This window comes from Equus quagga, chromosome 7 (assembly GCF_021613505.1).
Source record: "Equus quagga isolate Etosha38 chromosome 7, UCLA_HA_Equagga_1.0, whole genome shotgun sequence".
Classification (NCBI taxonomy): domain Eukaryota; kingdom Metazoa; phylum Chordata; class Mammalia; order Perissodactyla; family Equidae; genus Equus; species Equus quagga.
In genome coordinates, this window is record NC_060273.1 from 71,867,193 (window position 1) to 71,887,194 (window position 20,002).

General features: G+C 35.0%; 1 protein-coding gene across 1 annotated transcript in view; it reads right to left on the bottom strand.

Annotated features, from left to right (window-relative positions):
- The window catches only part of MARCOL (MARCO like), a 158,583-nt gene that overhangs the window by 113,976 nt on the left and 24,605 nt on the right, over positions 1-20,002 (bottom strand). The gene's annotated exons all lie outside the window — the stretch shown is intronic.

Here is a 20,002-nt window from a genome sequence, read left to right on the forward strand (position 1 = left end):
GTAAATGGAAAGATATCTTGTGCTCATGGATTGGAAGAATTAATATTGTTAAAATGTCTATACTACCCAAACCAGTTTACACATTCAATGCAATCCCTATCAAACTTCCAATGGCATTTTTCACAGAAATAGAAAAAAAAAATCTTAAAATTCATATGCAACTACAAAAGTCAAAACAATCCTAAGAAAGAACAAGGCTGGCAGCATCACACTTCCTGATTTCAAACTATATTGCAAATCTATAGTAATCAAGATAGCATAGTATGGGGATAAAACAGACACATGGACTAATGGAACAGGATAGAGAGCCCAGAAATAAACCCATGCATATATGGTGAGTTAATTTATGACAAAGGAGCTGAGAATACACAATGAGGAAAAGACAGTCTCTTCAATAAATGTTATTGGGAAAACTGGACAGCTACATGCAAAAGACTGAAACTGGACCCCCATATTATACTATACACAAAAATTAACTCAACATGGATTAATGAGTTGAATGTAAGAGCTGAAACCATAAAACTTCTAGAAGAAAACATACAGGTAAACTCCTTGACACTGGTCTTGCAATGATTGTTTTTTTGGATTTGACATCAAAAGCAAAGGCAGCAAAAGCAGAAATAAACAAGTGAGATTACATCAAACTAAAAAGCTTCTGCACAGCAAAGGAAACCATAAACAAATGAAAAGGCAACCTACAGAATGGGAAAAAGCATATGCAAATCATGTATCTGATAACGGGTTAATATATAAAATATATATAAGGACTCATACAACTCAATAGCAAAAAAACAAAATAATCCAATTAAAAGATGGGCAGACGATCTGAATAGACATTTTTCCAAAGAAGACATAAAAATTGCCAACAGGTATATGAAAAGATACTCAACATCACTAACTATCATGGATATTCAAATTAAAACCACAATGAGATATCACCTCACACCTGTTAGAATGGCTATTATCAAAAGACAAGAGATAACAAGTGTCGGCGAGGATGTAGAGAAAAGGGAATCCTTCTACACTGTTGGTGGGAATATAAATTGGCACAGTCACTATGGAAAACAATATGGAGGCTCCCCCCAAAATTAAAAATAGAACTACCACATGATCCAGCAATCCCACTTCTGGGTATATATTGAAAAGAAATGAAAGCAGTATATCCAAGAGCTATCTGCACTCCCACATTTATTGCAGCATTATTCACAATAGACAAAATTTGGAAACAACCTAAGTGTCCATCAACGGATGAATGGATAAAGATGTAGTATATATGTGTATATATATACAATGGAGTATTATTCAGCCGTGAGAAAGAAGGAATCCTGCTGTTTGCAACAACATGGATGGACCTCAGGAGCGTTTTACTAAGTGAAATAAGCCAAATAGAAAATGAGAAATACAACATAATATCACTTACATGTGGATTTTTAAAAAAGGCAAACTCATAGAAACCAAGAGTAGAAAAGTGGTTTCCAGGAACTAGGGGCTGGAGGAAATAGAGAGAAGTTGGTAAAAGGGTACAAACTTTAAGCTATAAGATGCATAAGGTCTGAGGAACTAACGTAAAACATGGTGACTATAGCTGATAACAGTCTATTGTGTAATAGAAATTTACTAAGACAGTAGAATTTAAATGTTTACACATATACATACACACAGTGATAAATATGTGAGGTGATGAAAGTCTTAATTAGATGGGGAGAATCTTTTCACAACGTATATCAAATCACCATAAAATACACTTTAAATAGCTTATAATTTTATATGTCAATTATACTTCAGTAAAGCTGAAATTACAAAAAGGCAAAAAAATATTGGGCTATTAATTGTGACAATTGTACCATACTAATGTAAGATGTTAATAATTAGGAGACACTGGATGTGAGGTATACAGGAACTCTGATCTATTCTTGCAAAATTTCTGTAAATTTAAAACATTTTGATAATAAAAAATTTACTAAAGGTTAAAAAATATTTGTCTTCTTTATAGAGTTTTTTAGCAACTTCCTAATTTTTGTACCCATGCTCAGTATCTCAATCACTTCATTCTTGTCCCACCCCTGCTAGCCATAATCCTCTGTGTTCAACAGCATTCTCCTAAAGTCAAGAAAATGTTCAAGTTAGATCCTGATTAATAACTCTATTATTTCAACTTTTGTATAGATTTATATAATGTAGGAAACCAATGTTACCTCAATAAAAAAATTAAATAAATAAAAAAGTAAAAACAGCTTAAAAAAGAATTCTATTATTTCAAAATTCTTATCAGGATTTGGATTGCTGCCAATAATTTCCAATATTTTCATACCTAATCTGCTAAAACACTGACAGATATGGTGTGGGAATTGCAGCTTAGTTTTGGTGAATTATTAGTCCGTTGGCAATCAAACATTACAGGCTTGCTACTCAAATTTTGCCCCATACAGCAATCACATAAGCATCACCTGGGAACTTACAGAAGTGTCGAATTTCATACTCCATTATGGACTCAATGAATCTGAATCTGCTTTTTAACAAAATCTCCAAGTGATTTGAATGGACATGAAAATCTGAAGATCAGCTCTCTGCAGGACAAAAACTGAGTATTCATTCTAGGTTTAACACTCTTCCTGTCTCCTTCTGGGTCTTCCTCCTAGTGACAACCATCATATCTGTGGGTTTTCCCATGGTCATATCTGACACCAGAGCATCATTTAATTTCCTCCTGATATTGGATGATACAGAGCTTACAGCCCACATATCAAGTCATCAGGGTTTAATTGAGCTCAGAAAGATCATTCAGTCTGGTTATTCTGGTTTACAAATAAGAAAATCAAAGTCAGGAAATGAAAGAGGAGTCAGTCAAATTGCTTAATTAGAGAAATTGAAAGAGTATCCAGATCTCTAGCCTCCAAATATAGTGGTCTTTTCAACTCAAAGAAATGTCACACTCTAGTAATGAGGAAGATAGAAATATTCTGGGATGAAAACAGGTTGAGTCAGAAATTACAAGAAATTCAAATTAAGGGATCACAAAGTTGGTAAAACAATCCATTCAGTTAATTTCACTCTTTTATACATCCCCTGGTAATTCAAAGGATTACCACATGGCCCAATAAAATTGTTCTCCAGAGAAACTGGAAAATGACAAGAAAAAAGAAAAAAAAAAGGAAATTTGTTCATTAATGATAAGGATGCCATTTCATGTCCAATAGACTGCTAATTAGAATGAGGCAATAAATGGAAATATTGAGGAGGTCCAACTCTATCACTAATAAACCAGCCATTCCCCGGTGGACAAATAACTAGAGATTCAAGTGTCGTATTCTTTGAAGAGTCCCATCTTCAGCAGATTAACTTCCATCCCCAGGTTTTGCATCCTTATTTGACACATTTGGAAGACCTATTCTTCTTGTCCTCATTAATCTCTCAAGAACAGCAAGAAATGATGGAAATAAAGAATTTAACAGATGTTTACCCACTAATTGTGAGGCATGGCCCTGGTAAAGGACTCAATGCACAGAGTGAGGTCAGCTAATAGCAGCATAGGAACTTCTATTGCTCCTCTCCCCTGCAAGAAACACCAGTTTGAATAAGTATCTGTGAACGAAAAATACTTTCATAAGAGCCTAGGATTTCGGGTGAGGAATTACAGCACCTCAGTGAAGCCCCAAAATAAGAAGACCATTGAGGAGGGTGGGAAATATAGATTCACACCACCCCCATCACTCCTCTCACAAGCCCAGGCAGCCCAGCGCAGAGAGAGACATCTTGCCTGTGGGAGAGGCAAGATCCTCACTGTGGGCCCCTGAGCCAGCGTGCCCCAGCACCTGGCTGCCTCCCACAGCCCTGGGTGGCTCCCTGTGGGTCCCTGAGAACCTATGCCACCCCTACTCCTCACCATGTCTCCAGGGGCCCCAGGAGGCCTCCTTGGCACCAAGTTCCCAGCTGGCTTCTGTGAATCAAGAAACCTTCTCACCCTAACACTTGCCTACTCCAGTGGCTCCAGGCAGCTTCCATGGCAGAGCTCCCTAGAGGCTCCTGGGAACCCAGGCACCTCTTGCATCCAGGCACCAGGCAGCTCCAGCAGTCTCAGGCAGTTCCCATATCACCAGGCTCCTGCCTGGCTCCAGGAATCCAGGCCCCGGACTCACCCAGGTGCCTGCTGACTCCAGTGGCCCCAGGCAGTGCCCAGGGCTCCAGCAGCTTCATCCAATCCAGGCTCAGAGGGCCTCTGGGAACTCAGGCTACTGGCCCACTCAGGCGCCCATAAGCTCTAGTAACTCCAGGCCTCTCAGTGGCCACAGTGTGGCTCCAGGCAGCTTTTGCAACTTCAGGTTCCTAGTGAGCTCCCATGAACCCAGGGCCCCAATCCACTACAATAGCTGCCAGCTCCCAAAGCACCAGGCACCTCCACTGGCTCCAGGCTTCTGGCCCACTCCATCTGTCTCTGTGGTACCAGACTCCTAGAGGACTCCTGTGAACCTACATTCCAAGCTCATCTCATCACTGCCTGGCTCCTGTGACATCTGGCTGCTCCCAGTGGGCTCCAGTAAACCCAGGCTCCTGGCACATCCTATCACTGGCTTGTCCCCATGGCCGTGGATGACCCCTGTGAACTCAGGCTGCCAAACAACACCCATGAACTCTGGCTTCAGGGAGGGACCTATGAACACAAAATGAAAATGTAACCTCTGGAGTGAAAGAAAATAATTGCAAACCATATATCTGATGAGGGGTTAATATCCAAAATATATAAGTATCATACAACTCAATAACAAAAAAACCCCAAACGACCCAACTGAAAAATGGGCAGAGGAACTGAATAGACATCTTTCCAAAGAAGACATACAAGGGACCAACAGGTATATGAAAAGATGCTCAACATCACTAATCATTTGGGAAATGCAAATTAAAACCACAATGAGATATCACCTCATACCTGTTAGAATGGCTGTCAGCAAAAAGACAAGAGATGAGTGTTGCGAAGGTGTGGAAAAAAGGAAACACTTGTGCACTGTTGGTGGGAATGTAAACTGGCACGGCTACTATGGAAAACAATATGGAAGTTCCTCAAAAAATTGAAAATAGAACTACCATATGATCCAGCAATCCCACTTCTGGGTATATATCTAAAGGAAATGAAAACAGGATATCGAAGAGCTATCTGCACTCCTGTGTTCACTGCAGCATTATTCACAGTAAGCAAGATTTGGAGACAACTCAAGCACTCATCAATTAATGAATGGATAAAGAAAATGTGGTATATATGTGTAATGGAATATTATTCAGCCATAAAAAAGAAGAAAATCCTGTAAATTGATACAGCATGGATGGACCTTAAGAGTATTATTCTAAGTAAAACAAGTCAGACACAAAAAGACAAATACTATTTGATATCACTTATATGTGGATTCTAAAAGAAGCTAAACTTACAGAAATAAAGAGTAGAATGGTGGTTGCCAGGGCTAGGGTTTGGTGAAATGGGGAGATGTTGGTCAAAGTGTACAAACTTCCAGTTATAAGATGCATAAGCTCTCAAGATCTAATATACAGCATGGCGAGTTATAGTTAATAATACTGTGTTATATACTTGAAAGTTGCTAAGCAAGTAGATCTTAAATGTTCTCACTACAAAAAAGAAATGGTAATTATATGAGGGTGACAGAGATGTTAAATAATCAGACTGTGATCATCTTTTTACAATATATGAATGTATTGAGTCATCGTGCTGTGCATCTTAAACTTACATAATGTTATATGTCAGTTATATCTCAATACAGCTTTGAAAAGTAAAAAAAAAATTAAAAAGAAATGGACAATTCCTTGAACAACATGCAATACCAAATATCTCTCACTAGAAACAGACAACCTGAAGAGTCCTATTTCTATTAAATAAATTGTTTTCAGTTAGGAAAGCTTTAAGAAAAATAACTTACAGTTTCCCAGAAAACTTTATTAAAAAATTTTACCTAACTTAGAGTAGAGAAATAATATCAATTCTCAACAAAATCTTGCAGAATATTGAAGGGGAAGATATGCTTTCCATGTCTTTCCAAGAAGCCGGTTAAACTGACGTCTAACCATACAAACATTACAAGAAAAAAGAAATGCCTACCAATATCATTCATGATCATTGATTATAGAAATTCAAACAATAATTTTTTTAAAAAATTGAATCTAAAAATATGTAAGGTGACATAGTGAAGTTTATCTCCAAATGCAAATTGTATATAACATTTGAAAATCAATCAATATAATTCACCATAGTAACAAGCATCAGACAAAACGAAAAAATGTATGATCATCTATTAGGTCAAGAAAATAATTTGGCAAAACCCAAAGTCTATTCTTGATTTTAATAATAATAATTTTAAAAACCTTAGCAAACTGAGGATGAAAGAGAATTTCCTCTACCTGGTAAACAGCATCTACAAAAAAACACAGATTTATATTTAATAGTAAAATTCAAAATACTTCCCTTAAGATATAAAAAAAGGGAAAAAAGAAAAAAGATGTTCTGCCTTACCACTTCTATTCAACATTGTTATGAAAGATCTAGCCGCTAATCCAGCAAGAAAAAAAATTACAATTCATGTAGATTGAAAGGAAAGAGTAATTCTGCCCTTATTCAAAGATAACATCACTATCTGTAGAAAATCCAATGAAATCTGCAAAAATATATTAGAATTTATAAGGTGAGTGTTGCAACATTGAAGAACATAAGATCAATATACTAATATAAAATATTTTTGTACATACTAGCTACCAACAATAGAAAATTAAAATTTAGAATACTATTTATAATAATATAAAAAATGAGATAATTAATGATGAAACCGACAAAAGATGTGAAAGTTTTACTGTACACTAAAACCTATAAGCATTTGATAAGGGAAATTCAAGAAGACCTAAATAAATTTAGAGCTATGACTTGAATTTGGTCAGAAGACCCAATATTACTAAATTGCTTATTCTCCTCCATATTAATCCATGTTTGCAATATAACCCCTATCAATATTAAGCTAATTTTAAAATTCATGTGGAAATATAAAGAATAAAATATCCACACAAAATTTGAAAAACAAAAACAAATTTAGAGGGCTAAGACCATCTGTTCTCAAGATTTATTATAAAGATACAATAATCAAGATTCTTATTGACCACAAGACAAACATTTAGATTGATGACACTTAATATAGAGTAAGAAAACAGACTCACACAAGTATGAACTGATTTTGACAAAGGTGCAAAGTCAGTGCATTGGAGAATGGATAGCCTTTTCACCAAATGATGCTCAAATATTTGGATATTCATATGCAAAAAATAAACTTCAGTTCATACCATATAAAAAATTAGCACCAAAATGATCTTAGACTTAAATGTAAACCTGAAAACTAACTTTTAATAGGAGGAAATCTTCATGACCTTCAGTTGGGCAAATATGTCTTAGATATGACACCAAAAGTATGATTCAGAAAAGAACAAATTGATATATTGGACTTCATTTTTAAAAAATTACGTTAAGCAATTTAACAGTTTCTCAAATCCCATCATATAACTCAACTATCTAATTCCTAGTTAATTACTCAAGAGGAAAAACCTGTATATATCATACATAGCTGTGTACAAGAATGTTATAGAAGCTTGGTTTGTAATTAGCCACAAACTGGAAACAACCCAAACATCCACACACAGGTGAATGAATAAGCACACCATGGTATATTCATAAAAATGGGATGGTATTCTGTGATTAAAAAAAATTCACGTCTCCATACAAACAGAAACATAGATGAATCTCAAAAATAATTATTGTGAATGAATTAAGTCAGGCAAAAAAGAACACATTCTAATCTATAGTGACAGACAGCAGATCAGTGATTGGTTGGGATAATCTTTCTATCCTTTTATAGCATTCCATTGTTGTTGTTTTTAAAATATCTATATATGTATATACATACTCCTGCTTTTTTGATAAATGGTAATGTAGTATAAACAGTTTTAAGTAAAATAAATATTTGTATTCTTCCTGAAGTTCATGAAGACTGGCCAAAGGGAACTTTCTAACTGGGAGCGTAGGAGTGGATAGTTTACAGGGCAGAGATGTTCCTTTGAGGTGAGCATCCTTTATGGAAGTAGCCTCTGGGCTTCTCTTTCATTGTTCACCGAGTACCAACAGTAGGATTTGTGTCTTTTCAGACTACTCACTGAACTCATTTCTTTTCCCAGACCCTCATTGCAAGTTCACTGAAAAGACCAAATGGCTTTCTTTCAAGTGATCAAGGCTATTTCATTCTTCATTTTGGCATCTTCCGTTTTCTCTGGTGAGTAATTTTTCTCTTAGTCAATGGAAAACTTTTAATCATTCAGTAGTTGTCAAAAAGTGGGTCAACTGTGAAGAGGGCCCTCGCTGATGATCCTGATGATGATTTACTTGATGTCCATGCTCATCAATGGATGATGCAGGGGGTGCTTTGAAAGCATTAGAGACTTAAACTAGATATAATGAATTTGATTGCAGATTCTACTTCTTGAATACTGAATGCTTTCACGTAAGTCAATGTTCTTACTATGCTTCAGTGTTCTCATTGACAAAGTGGAGAAATTACCTGTTTTTAAGAGAATTGTTGATAGAGCTATATAAACCAACATGTGAAAGTGTGTGAAATGTAGCCATATTCACAGCAGACACAAATGAATGCTGAATAAATATTGATTGAGATTTAGTTTTTAGATTTTCTTTTTTGCCTACTGATATCTAGTTTGAGAGACACTATCAGAAATACATACTTCATTACTTGTTAAAGGGAACAATATTTATTCTATTTTTAGATGACTACTTGTCAAAGAATGAGTCATTCATCATCATCATCATCATCATTATTATTATTATTATTAATTTATGCTCTGATTGCAGGTATTCTCTTTGGAATTTCGGCAAGTTTGGAAATACATCAGGTAAACTCTCATTTGGATGATTGAAAATTCAAACTTTGTATTTGTTATGGCATCAGAAGATATGAATGTATATATTATTTTCTCCAGCAGCACAGTGTCACAATTTTGAGATGAGACAGGAGATAACAAGATTGGGCCAGCGCTGGGTTGTTTGAAGAAGTATGTGATGGGAGGTGATGTGTCGTAGATGCATTAGGAAAATAAAGAGCAAGTGAACTATGAATAACAATGAAAGAGTAGTATATTGACCAAAATGGAAAGATCTCTTAGACTGGAGCACAAAGAGAGAGATCAAGGCATAAAACAACCTGAAGTGACAGATGGAACACAGGGGTATTTAGTCTCATGGGCTGTTAAGGATTGTGATGTTGGTCATAAGGAAAAATGAGCAGTGCTTTTAGCAAAGATGCAGGGATTCAGTAGAAACTTTTGTGAGCCATGAAAAGTGGCTATAATCAGACCACTTAGACAGATACTACAGTTGTCCTGCAAGAGGTGATGGTAGCTCAGAATAGGATAGTGAAAAAGGAAATAAAAAGATATGACTAGGATTTGTGATTTAGTTACTTTCATTTATTCATTCAAAATATTTACAGAGCCCTTTCTATGCGCCAAGAAATATTCTAATATTCAAATTAGAATATTCAAATTAGAATAGTCAAATGTTCAAATCAGAAAAGGACTAAATTTTGTACATCAGAATGCTCAAAGATTGTGGAGGATGCTATTCATGTTTTTATTGTTATTATTATTATTATTATTACTTATCTTAAAATGTCTCTGACTTTTACAGCCTGACTGTGACAAGTATGCAGACTCAAAGATGGGTTGCACCACTGAGTACTTTCCTGTCTGTGGATCAGATGGCAACACATATAGTAATGTGTGTATTTTTTGCAGGGAAGTTAGGTAAGAAACAAAATTTGCATATCTGTTTATCTTAAATATTAATGCCTCATTTAAGAGTTCTAAGATAATAGGTACTGGCATTAACTGAAACACATTTATGGAACTTAGGCACAAACACAACATCAATGTAAAGAAATCACCATTTCTGAAGAGTTTTGTTGTGGGGCTATCTTTATAATTATTCTCATCTTTTAGCACATGACATCCAAATTAATTAAATGAATAAAATTTAATTAAGTTGTTAACAACAGTAGCCATAGATTAATTTAGATTAATTTCTCACCTCAACACAATTTTTGGCTTCTATTTTAAGTACACTAAGGTAATATATTGATTACAAAACACTTTTTCATTTCTATCTGCATGGCATATTTGTTTTAGCTTTTTTCCACACTCTTTATTCATTCATAATCACAAACCACCCAGGAAAACCAAAGTGACTGGAGGTAGAATGAAACAGTATAAAGCAGGAAGGTATCTTAAATACTGTGCTTTGAACTGACTTTCAGAAATTCTGTTATTCTCTTAACTTTTAATTAGGCTTGATTTTAATGCACTCACTTGATCTCAAAGTAAGTATTCAATTATGTCTTGTTTAAAGATTGAATCTACTAAATATTTCTGTGTGAATCAAGCAATAGAATAAAACACAAAGTTTCTCTTTCTGTGGAGATGGTTCAAAATATCCTGGCTTTCCAGGATTGGATCAATATGCTGTCAGCGCTTAGGAACAGCGAGAGGGATAGGAAGGAAGACCATACTAGAGGAAGAAACCTCAGGGAAATTCAGTTCAACAGGATTGTCATAGCTGGAGAAACATCAGTAGAGAAACTGTAGGCCCAGCAAGCAGTGACAGCAGAGTGTCTGTCCTCCTGCTCCTCAGATGGGGTAAGAGGCAAGAGGGATGCCTTCAAATGAAATTGAGGGCCAGAAAATATTCAAAATATTCATCTAAGGATGATCAGTCAGCCTCTGAGACACATCTCAATATGATCTGCCCCAAAGTGTAGCTCCTCAGTGCAAAGTGGGATTAATAAAGCCATAGGAATCTGCATGAAGAGCAAGGTCAGAATCAAGACAGTGGGGTACAAGACATAAGATTATTATATTCTGGACTACTACTCAGCCATAAAAAATGATGAAATCCGGCCATTTGTGACAACATGGATGGACCTTGAGGGTATTATGCTGAGTGAAATAAGTCAGAGGGAGAAAGTCAAATACCATATGATCTCACTCATAAGTAGAAGATAAAAACGACAAAAAAAAAAAAAACACATAGCATTGGAGATTGGACTGGTGGTTACCATTGCGGAAGAGGGGAAGGGGGAGGGCAAAAGGGGTGATTAGGGTCACATGTGAGGGGATGCACTATAATTAGTATTCGGGTGGTGAACATGATGTAATGTATACAGAATTCGAAATATGATGTACATCCGATAAAAATAAAAATTTTTAAAAAAAGGTTATATTCTATAAAAATTAAATAGGCAACAGTGTTATTTTGAGGCAGAGAAGGCTGGGCTTGTTCTTACACTCTTTTCAGGTCAAAATGTGTGCTTTTATAGAAGCACATTGAACAAGCAAGAGTGGTTTCATTAGCCTAGAGAAGAGAAAGGATAGCTACAGAGCCTGGGCAGCAGGCTAGTCCTCGCCCTTCAGAAAATAGATTCTACATGTTGATTCCCATAGTCAAACAGCCTAATTTGGGGGAAACATGGCGGGCCTCACACAGGATTTCTAATGTAATAATCTACATATTTTCTTTTTCTTTTCTCTTGTTAGAAAACGTGGTGACCAACTTAAATTTAATCATTATTTTCCATGCTGATTCCTTGATGTGGCTTTATATAAGAAATGACTCCTGTTACTCTTCTTCTTTCATTGAAGGATATTTCCACGCTTGTTACATAACATGAAGAAACTTAGCACATACAACATATGATCTATACATTCTTTTTAATATTAAAGTTCAGGAATTCTTCAATTCAGTATTTCTGACTCTACATTATTTTAATGAATTTCTTGCCTTAGAAAACATAGGGCATATATATTTTCCTATGAAAGCAATGATCTATTGAATAAAAATGTTTAACCACGCAAAAATGTCATGTCTCTTATGGGTTCTTGTTTTCTGTCACTCTCAGATCCTTAAGTTGCTGAAGGAACACAATGGATACTTAAAATATTTATTTACAGTTACATGAGAAACAATCCTTGTACAAAACTCTCAGGAGAAAATTAATAGTGGAAAATTACTTATATTTCCAGGAATGTTATAGTTATTCAAGGAGTGATATGAATGAGTTTTGTGGTAACTATCTACTCTTGTAGATTATTGAAATTCCATCTTATTTCAAGTCATTAAAGTAAAGCCCATGAGCCACCTTATCTTAGTCTTTTGAAGTTGTGCCTTTCCTGTGATGTGTCGTGTGTTTTGCCTTTACGAAAGATATTGATACAAAAAAGAATGGTTTGAAATGTTTTCAGTTTTTGTTTTTTGTTCTTTTCTTTAAACAGAAAAGAGAATTTCTTACTAATAAAGTATGTTCTATTATCAAAACTGTGATAAGGCTTTACAGATTTGTTATTTTCTTTAGTCCTCATACATACGTGAGTTAGGTGTAACTAATTAATAACTATATAAAATTGTAGATTATCGAAGTCCCATCTTAAGTTAAATCATTAAAGTAAAGCCCGTGAACCACTTTATCTCTGTCTATTTAAACACTGACTTTGCTACCTTGTGTTACAGTCTTTGCTTTTAAGAAGGGGTGGTACAAAAAAGGGTTTTTTGACATTTTCTTTAAGTTGTATTTTTAAAGTGGAGAATGGAAATTCTTATTTATTCCGTGTTGCATAAAGTATATTAAGGCTCCACACGTTTGTCAGTCTTTGCAGAAATGTGAGTTAGGCACAATTAAGTCCATTCCTTGATAGTAAGGAACTAGGACTTCGGATTTTAAACACACTAAAATGTGCTATTATGGTAATAAAGGTAAAGTTTACCAAATAGCATTGCTCTTTATGAGGTTAAGAAGCAGAGAGGCTTCCCCAAGTGATTTTTTATGGTGATAAGCTGAATGCCTTTGCATAAATGGGAAATAAATGGTGTACCTACAAACTTATTGTCTCTTTGGATAGAAGAATAAGAAAGAGCCCTATAGAGCTTCTGTAATAAGCATTTCAGTGGAAAACATTTTGAATTTTAATTATTCAGATAAATAGATCAATGATCTCTTTCTCTTTATACCTATACTATGGCATGGTTCATTTGTTTTTGTCCCGACCTTAACCTGAAACAAGATTTATCTTCAGTACTCTGACAATTTTGTACATACCAGAAGATGTAATCACCAAACCTGACTTTAGACGTCACACATACTGACTCTTACTTCTCAGGAGCTGTTCTCCGCTTGGCTGGGCCTACAATGGACATTCCCTAATAACCTAGCTAGATTCCTGAGTTTGACCCTCCATCTGCCTTTCCTGTCTAATAGGATCTTTTAGGAATCAAATAGTGAAAAATTTACTGTTTTAAAGAGTTCCTGAGAGAGAAGAGAAGTTTGAGATATTTAGTCTATTGCTTTCCCAACTTTATACAGTAGAAATATTATAGAGACAAGCTGAGCGTATGTGGGTGGCAAGGGGGAGACTAAGGTTTCCTTAATCCAAGTTCATTGTGCATTTTTTAACATTGATCATGTTGTGTGGCTTCTAAAGTTGGTTGTTTGACAAAGTTCCAGTATTACCTTTTGCATCCTTTTAATTTCTATTTTTGGTTATGTTCTCTATTGTTCAAAATACCTTACTACAGTAATGATTTATATAATTAAAATGAATATACATATATTTGAGAGGTACATTATAATACATTTTTACCTATCAGGTTATAATATCAAAAATGCTTGCAGACAATTTAGTCCAGTGCCTTATTGTGTAGGCGAGGTAAATGAAATGTAGAGAGAGAAACTTGCATGAATGACGGGTATGACAGAATAAGATCTAGAGACCAAACATCCTAATATTCAAGATTATCAGTTTTATACCTTTCCTTTGCTTCAAATCTCATGCAGTATGTCTATATCTTGTATAAGGACTGAAATTAAGATACAATATTAAATCCTGCCTTGACATCCTTGAGCCTTATAGGGCTCCAAAGGTCTAACCATGAGTTCTCATGCTCTTGCCAGACATGACTCCCATCCAATGGAATGGTTCTCCACTAGGTTAGTTTTCCTATCAGTGGGACCAATTGTACTCCAGCCAGTCCTCAACCAAAGGAGTTTGAGTTTTCTGTCAGTGTGCAAATTATTCAAAGAAGCCAATTATATCATCCCACAGGAAATGGAGCTCACTTCACCTCTTGGTGCTACAAATCCTGCCTCTCATAGCCTCTACTTGTTCAGTCTATTCCCCAGTGTAGCACCACGTGATGTGCGACGTCCTCCTCCTGCAGGCAATGAGTGTATGTGAATAATAAACTATCTTCAGTCTAGTGTTGGGTGTCATCATTTTGGCCATCCCCAGAGCCCTTGATTAGGACTCCCTTCTTCACTAACAAGGTAAAGAAAAGGTAAAGAAACTATTATCCTGTGATAATCCTATTCAAAAATAAATAGGATCTAGGAAGCAATAAGTTAATGAAACGGCTTTATAGCTGTTAAATACAGTGGTATTCCCTTGGGTCTTAATTTCTTGACCTTTGTGTCATACAAATGCCTCTCTGAAACTTTCTTTTTGGCCTCCTCTCCTTTTTTTTTTTTTTTTTTGATGATTCCTCTTTCTTCTCTCACTTCTTTAATGTAGGTTATTCTCAAAATTTGATTCAGATCGGATTTTCTTCTTTTTCCTGCATGAACTTCCTTGGAAAACATTTATTTTCCTTTTACACAGCTTCAAATCATTTCAGTGTGGATGATTCCAGATCTATATCTAGGTTTTTATTTGCATTTGCAATTGTCCTGCTTTATATTTCCACGTGTACACTATTTGTACCTTCAAGTAATTTTAACCAAATTTGAATGCTTAATCGATTGTTATTTCTGTGAGCATGCTATAGTATACTACATTGCTGGTGGTTAAGATCCTAGTCCAGGTACAGATAAGTCTTTTCTCCACTTTTGGTTTTAATTTCTTCCTTCAGCACAGAAAGTTTCAATGAAAACTGAAGTTCAATTATATTCAATTTCATAATTGTTTATTGAGATGATGTATAATGTGACTCTAAAGTAAGTGTTCCATTAATGTTAACTATTGTTGTTTTCCACACTTCAACATTTGGGGAAGATTGCAAATATCTCCTTTGCCACCCACCCTTTAGCTTAACATGCATGATGTAACTAGAGAACACTAAAGTATGTTTTCTATATATATGTATACATATGTGTACATATATACAAAATAGAAATGGACTATGTCCTTTTTGCCAAAGTGGGCATTTGTTGACTTCTTCTGAGATTTTCATCATTTGAAAATCTTTTAGTGGGCCAATTTGAAAATTCTAGTGATAAATTCTGAAATATATATTTTCTCACTCCAAATTAACCTCCCCATCACCACCACCATAAAGAATTACAATGGCTTTTGTTTTAACCTTATCTTCATACTTAAGAGGAAACAAGTTACACAATCTGCTCCCACATTGATCCTCAGATTTATCATTTTAGCCATTCAGATCCAGGATCCCTGTAACTCATGTCCAAGACTTACTTCCGATCACCCTTCATAAACTTGCTCACTGCTCCTCAGCTGTGCTACAAAGAGAAGAAACTAGAAAGGTTACGAAAAATAGTTGGCTCCCCCCAGGTTCTAGATTAAAGTTGACTAAGAAAACATGGCAACTGAATGCAATGTGCAATGCTTTACCGGATGCTGGATCAAGGGAAAAGGACTAGAAAGAACATTATTGGGCTGTAGGTGGGGTATATTCAAATATACATTGAATATTAGATTAAAAACACTAATGAACGGCATATATGCTACAATATGGAAGAACCACAAAAATATTGTGAAAGTGAAAGAAGCAAACATAAAGCACAACATAGCGTTTCATTATATTTATATGAAATATCCAGAAAAGACAAAGCAATAAAGATAAAATGTAGATTGGTGGCTGCCTGGTGTTGAGGGTTGGAAGTGGAAGTGACATCCAAGAGGTAAGAGGGAACTTAACTGAATGATGTGTACTCTATAATCAAATTCTTGTGATGATTGTATATCTCAGTATATTTACAAAAACCATTGTATTATATGTAAAATTCGTTATGTGTTTGAACTGTAAACACCACAAAGATGCTTAAAAAGCAGTAAAATGAGAAATTTTATATTAAAACTGCCTTTTATTGCCAAAATGTCAAGTTTTAAATATTGTTAAATTCACAATTTTTTATTTTCATTATAGCTAAAATATGAAGCCAACATCTACCTAACAGGATTCTTATAAGAACTAAGTTAGATAACAAGCTCTTTCATAGTGGTTTTGTAGACAAGAGTGATTTAATTAAGAACAGTTTTCACTCACTAATGGGCCATAATTTTAAATAATACACTGAAAGTTCCTAGAGGACAATGATTATATCTACTTTTGCTTAACAGCTTTTCCCTAGCATCTTACCTAGGCCTTGATGCATAATTGGCTTTTATGAAATATATTTAATAAAAATAAAAAGAATATATGTATGAATATATCAGTGCTCACTGAAGAATTTTTAAATTTTAATTTTAGGGAATAAATAGCTGAGTGTGGTAAAACGCATATAAAATTTACCATCTTAACCATTTTTAAACGTACAGTTCATTAACGTTAAGTATATTGACATTGTTGAGCGACCAATCTCCAGATCTCTTTTCATCCTGCAAAGCTGCAAAAATTCTATACACGTTAAATAACTACCCATCCCCCCCCAAAACCCCTAGAAACCATCATTCTACTTTTTGTCTCTATGAATTTGACTACCGCTCTAGGGACCTCATATAAGTGGAAACATATGTTATATATCTTTTTGTGATTGGCTTATTTCACTTAGCATAATGTCCTCAAGTTTCATACATGTTGCAGTATTTGTCAGAATTTCCTTCCTTTTTAAGGTTGAATAATATCCACTGTATGTTTATACCACATTTTGTTTTGCCATTCTTCTGTTGATGGACACTTGTGTTGCTTCCACCTTGTGGCTATTGTGAAAATACTGTTATGAACATTGGTATACGATTATCTCTTTGAGATCTTACTTCTAATTCTCTTGAGTATATGCCCAGACATAGAATTACTAGATCATATGGTAATGCTATTTATAATTTTTTGAGGAATCATCATATTGTTTTCTCTAGTGGCTGCACTATTTTACATTCCATCAACAGTGCACAAGGGTTCCAACTTCTCCACATCTTTGCCAACACTTGTTATTTTCTGCTTTTTCAATAGTAGCCATCCTAATAAGTGTGAGGTCAGGTGATATCTCATTTTGGTTTTTATTTGCTTTTTAAAGAATTTTTTTTGTACAAGACCTCTATAAGGAAAAAGATCACAAAACTGGCTGAATGCATTTTTATAGTGTGACACTCCAATGGATATTTTCATTACAAATTAATACTGGAGATCTTAAACAAAGAAATAGTTTCCACATAGATCCTACACTTCAATTAAAATGTGAATTTTTTTTACCAAAAAAGAACATACCTGATATAATATATATGGTAGATTTACACCTGTCTTTCAGTCAGCAATCTATATTTCTGTCGTTAAAATTGAGCATTAAATGAGCATTTGGCTACTCAGCTATAGGCTGCTTCTTGTTAGTTGGGAGATGGAAGAAATGGAAAAGCATCGGACTTACACCATGAATGAATATTCCAGGTTGAGAAAAACAGTGTCATCTTGCGTTTGAAGATCCCTCACCTACCTCTTGACTTATTTGTGAGAGAGAAAGAAAATAATATGATAAATTTTTCCAAAGCCTCAGAAATCTTACAGCATCTTTGAATGGTTCTTCAAGTCATTCAATCACAGTATTTAATTTCCTACTAAATTAACTTCTTATTGCCTAAGATTTGTGATCATAACATTAACCTTGGCTGCTTCTTAGAATTCAGTTCCCCAGATCCCCGTTTCTTGGAGAATTTGACTCTTTAGGCTAGAAAGGAGCCCAGGAATCTGTACTTTTGTTAAACAGTCAAGTAATGTATTAACTAGTTCACCTTTGAAAATACTGCTTTGATTACAGTTACCAAAGTATGCCCATGCCTTAAGCCATTACTCAAAGAACGGGTATTTTAATATAGATAATATCATTTAACATTTTAATGAGTGAAATTAAGTTACATTAGTTTTTATTTTATCAAACATGCAATTAAGACATTATATTTTCAAACTGTCATTGAAAAGTTGAACACAGAGAATCAAAATCCTGAAATCACAGGAACTTAGAGTTGGAAAAACTTTTGAATGATATATATTCCATCTTCTGCTCCATAAGATTCACTTGATCATCTATGAATTTAAGGCTCTGATTGAGAAAACTAATTTTCTGTAGAGTGCACCACAAAATGTGATTATAATAAAAGCCATATTGATGCGCATCTCCATCAATATTTAACATTCTCCAAAATGTTTAAAATCAAATTTGTCACCGCTTTTCCTGTAGAGAAAGAGAGAGACAAAAAAAGAAAATTAAGGATTTGCAAGAAAAAAATAAAGCATGTTACAGTTCAAGAAATATTAAAACAGACATTAATGGAGAAAGCGGTAAAATTCAAATATATTCTGTAGGTTAGTTAATAGTGATGTACCAATGTTAATTTCCTAGTTTTGACATGTGTGCCAAGGTTCCCTAAGGGGTTAACCTCAGGAAATATTGGGTAAAGGATATTGGAACTTGGCACTATCTTTGAAATTTTTCTGTAAATCTAAAATTATTCTAGAATAAAAATTTTATTTAAAAAAGAACATTTTAGACTCCCTGGGTAGTAACACTGCAGTAAGTACACTCATTGCTGTAAGTTTGACCTTTGGTTGCACAGATTGAACTCATTTCCATGGTGCAAAAATGTAGATAATATGCATGCAGAATATAGTTTGGGTGTTAAACACAGAGACAACAAAGCACTTATCAACAAGGAGGATTTGAACATGGAACATGATGGAGAGGCTCCTCCATTTCCAGAAACAGCTGGACTCTGCTAGCTCTTAGAGCTTGGCACATGTCCTCACCCCATGGCTACTTGACTCTTCTCCATGCTCAGTCATGACTCAGTCTTGGGACCCACCCAGATCTGAGAGAGGAGAGATTGGAGATTATCTTAGTTGTTCTCCAGAAAAAAGATGTCAATTTGGGGATTAAATGTGCAAAGATTTTGCGAGAGAAGGTGAGGAGGGAGGTAGGAAGGCTGGCAAACCTTTAGGCTGCAAACTCCTTCAGAGTGAAGGAAGCTGGAAGGGAGATTGGATGGAGATGTTCTAGAATGATCTCCTCTCCAAGGAAAATTTGGAGGCTGTCATGGAGTTCATGAGACAAAGTCGACCATCAGAGGTGTCCCTTTCTAGCATGAATGGTTCCATTGTGAGAGATTTCAGAGTACCACAATCATTTTGAGTTTTGCACGATTATGATGCTCCCTGCAGCTAAGATTCTGCAGGGGTCAATATCATGGCCACCGCAGTGGTCTATCACTCCGCATCTGGGCCTTAGAATTGCTAGTCTCCCATTAGTAACTCATAATTAAGTTAAATTAATTGATTTATACATTTGTACAATATCAAGCAAAATTATAGTGAGAGCTTAAATAGAAAATTACTTTAAGAAACAAGAACTTCAGGAAAAGGTACGAGTATGGCCCCTAATATTTTACAGAGATCTGACAGTTATTTTCTATATATGTTGTGCCTATGTTATCAGCAACACAGATTTTGATATCACTTTTTGAGATAGTGTCTTCATACCGTGGAAGAACAAATATTACCATTGTATGCTTACATCTTTTCATAGCAGAAATTACATTCGTTGTAATAAGTTTCTGCATTGCTTGCACAGACTGGATCCAACTCTTTGGTGCAAATTCCTTGAGGATCTATATACGGTTTACAGTTTGGCTGTTAAAGATGAAATTTATCAGGGAATGAAACTCTGAATAAAATTTTATTTAATCTTAATAT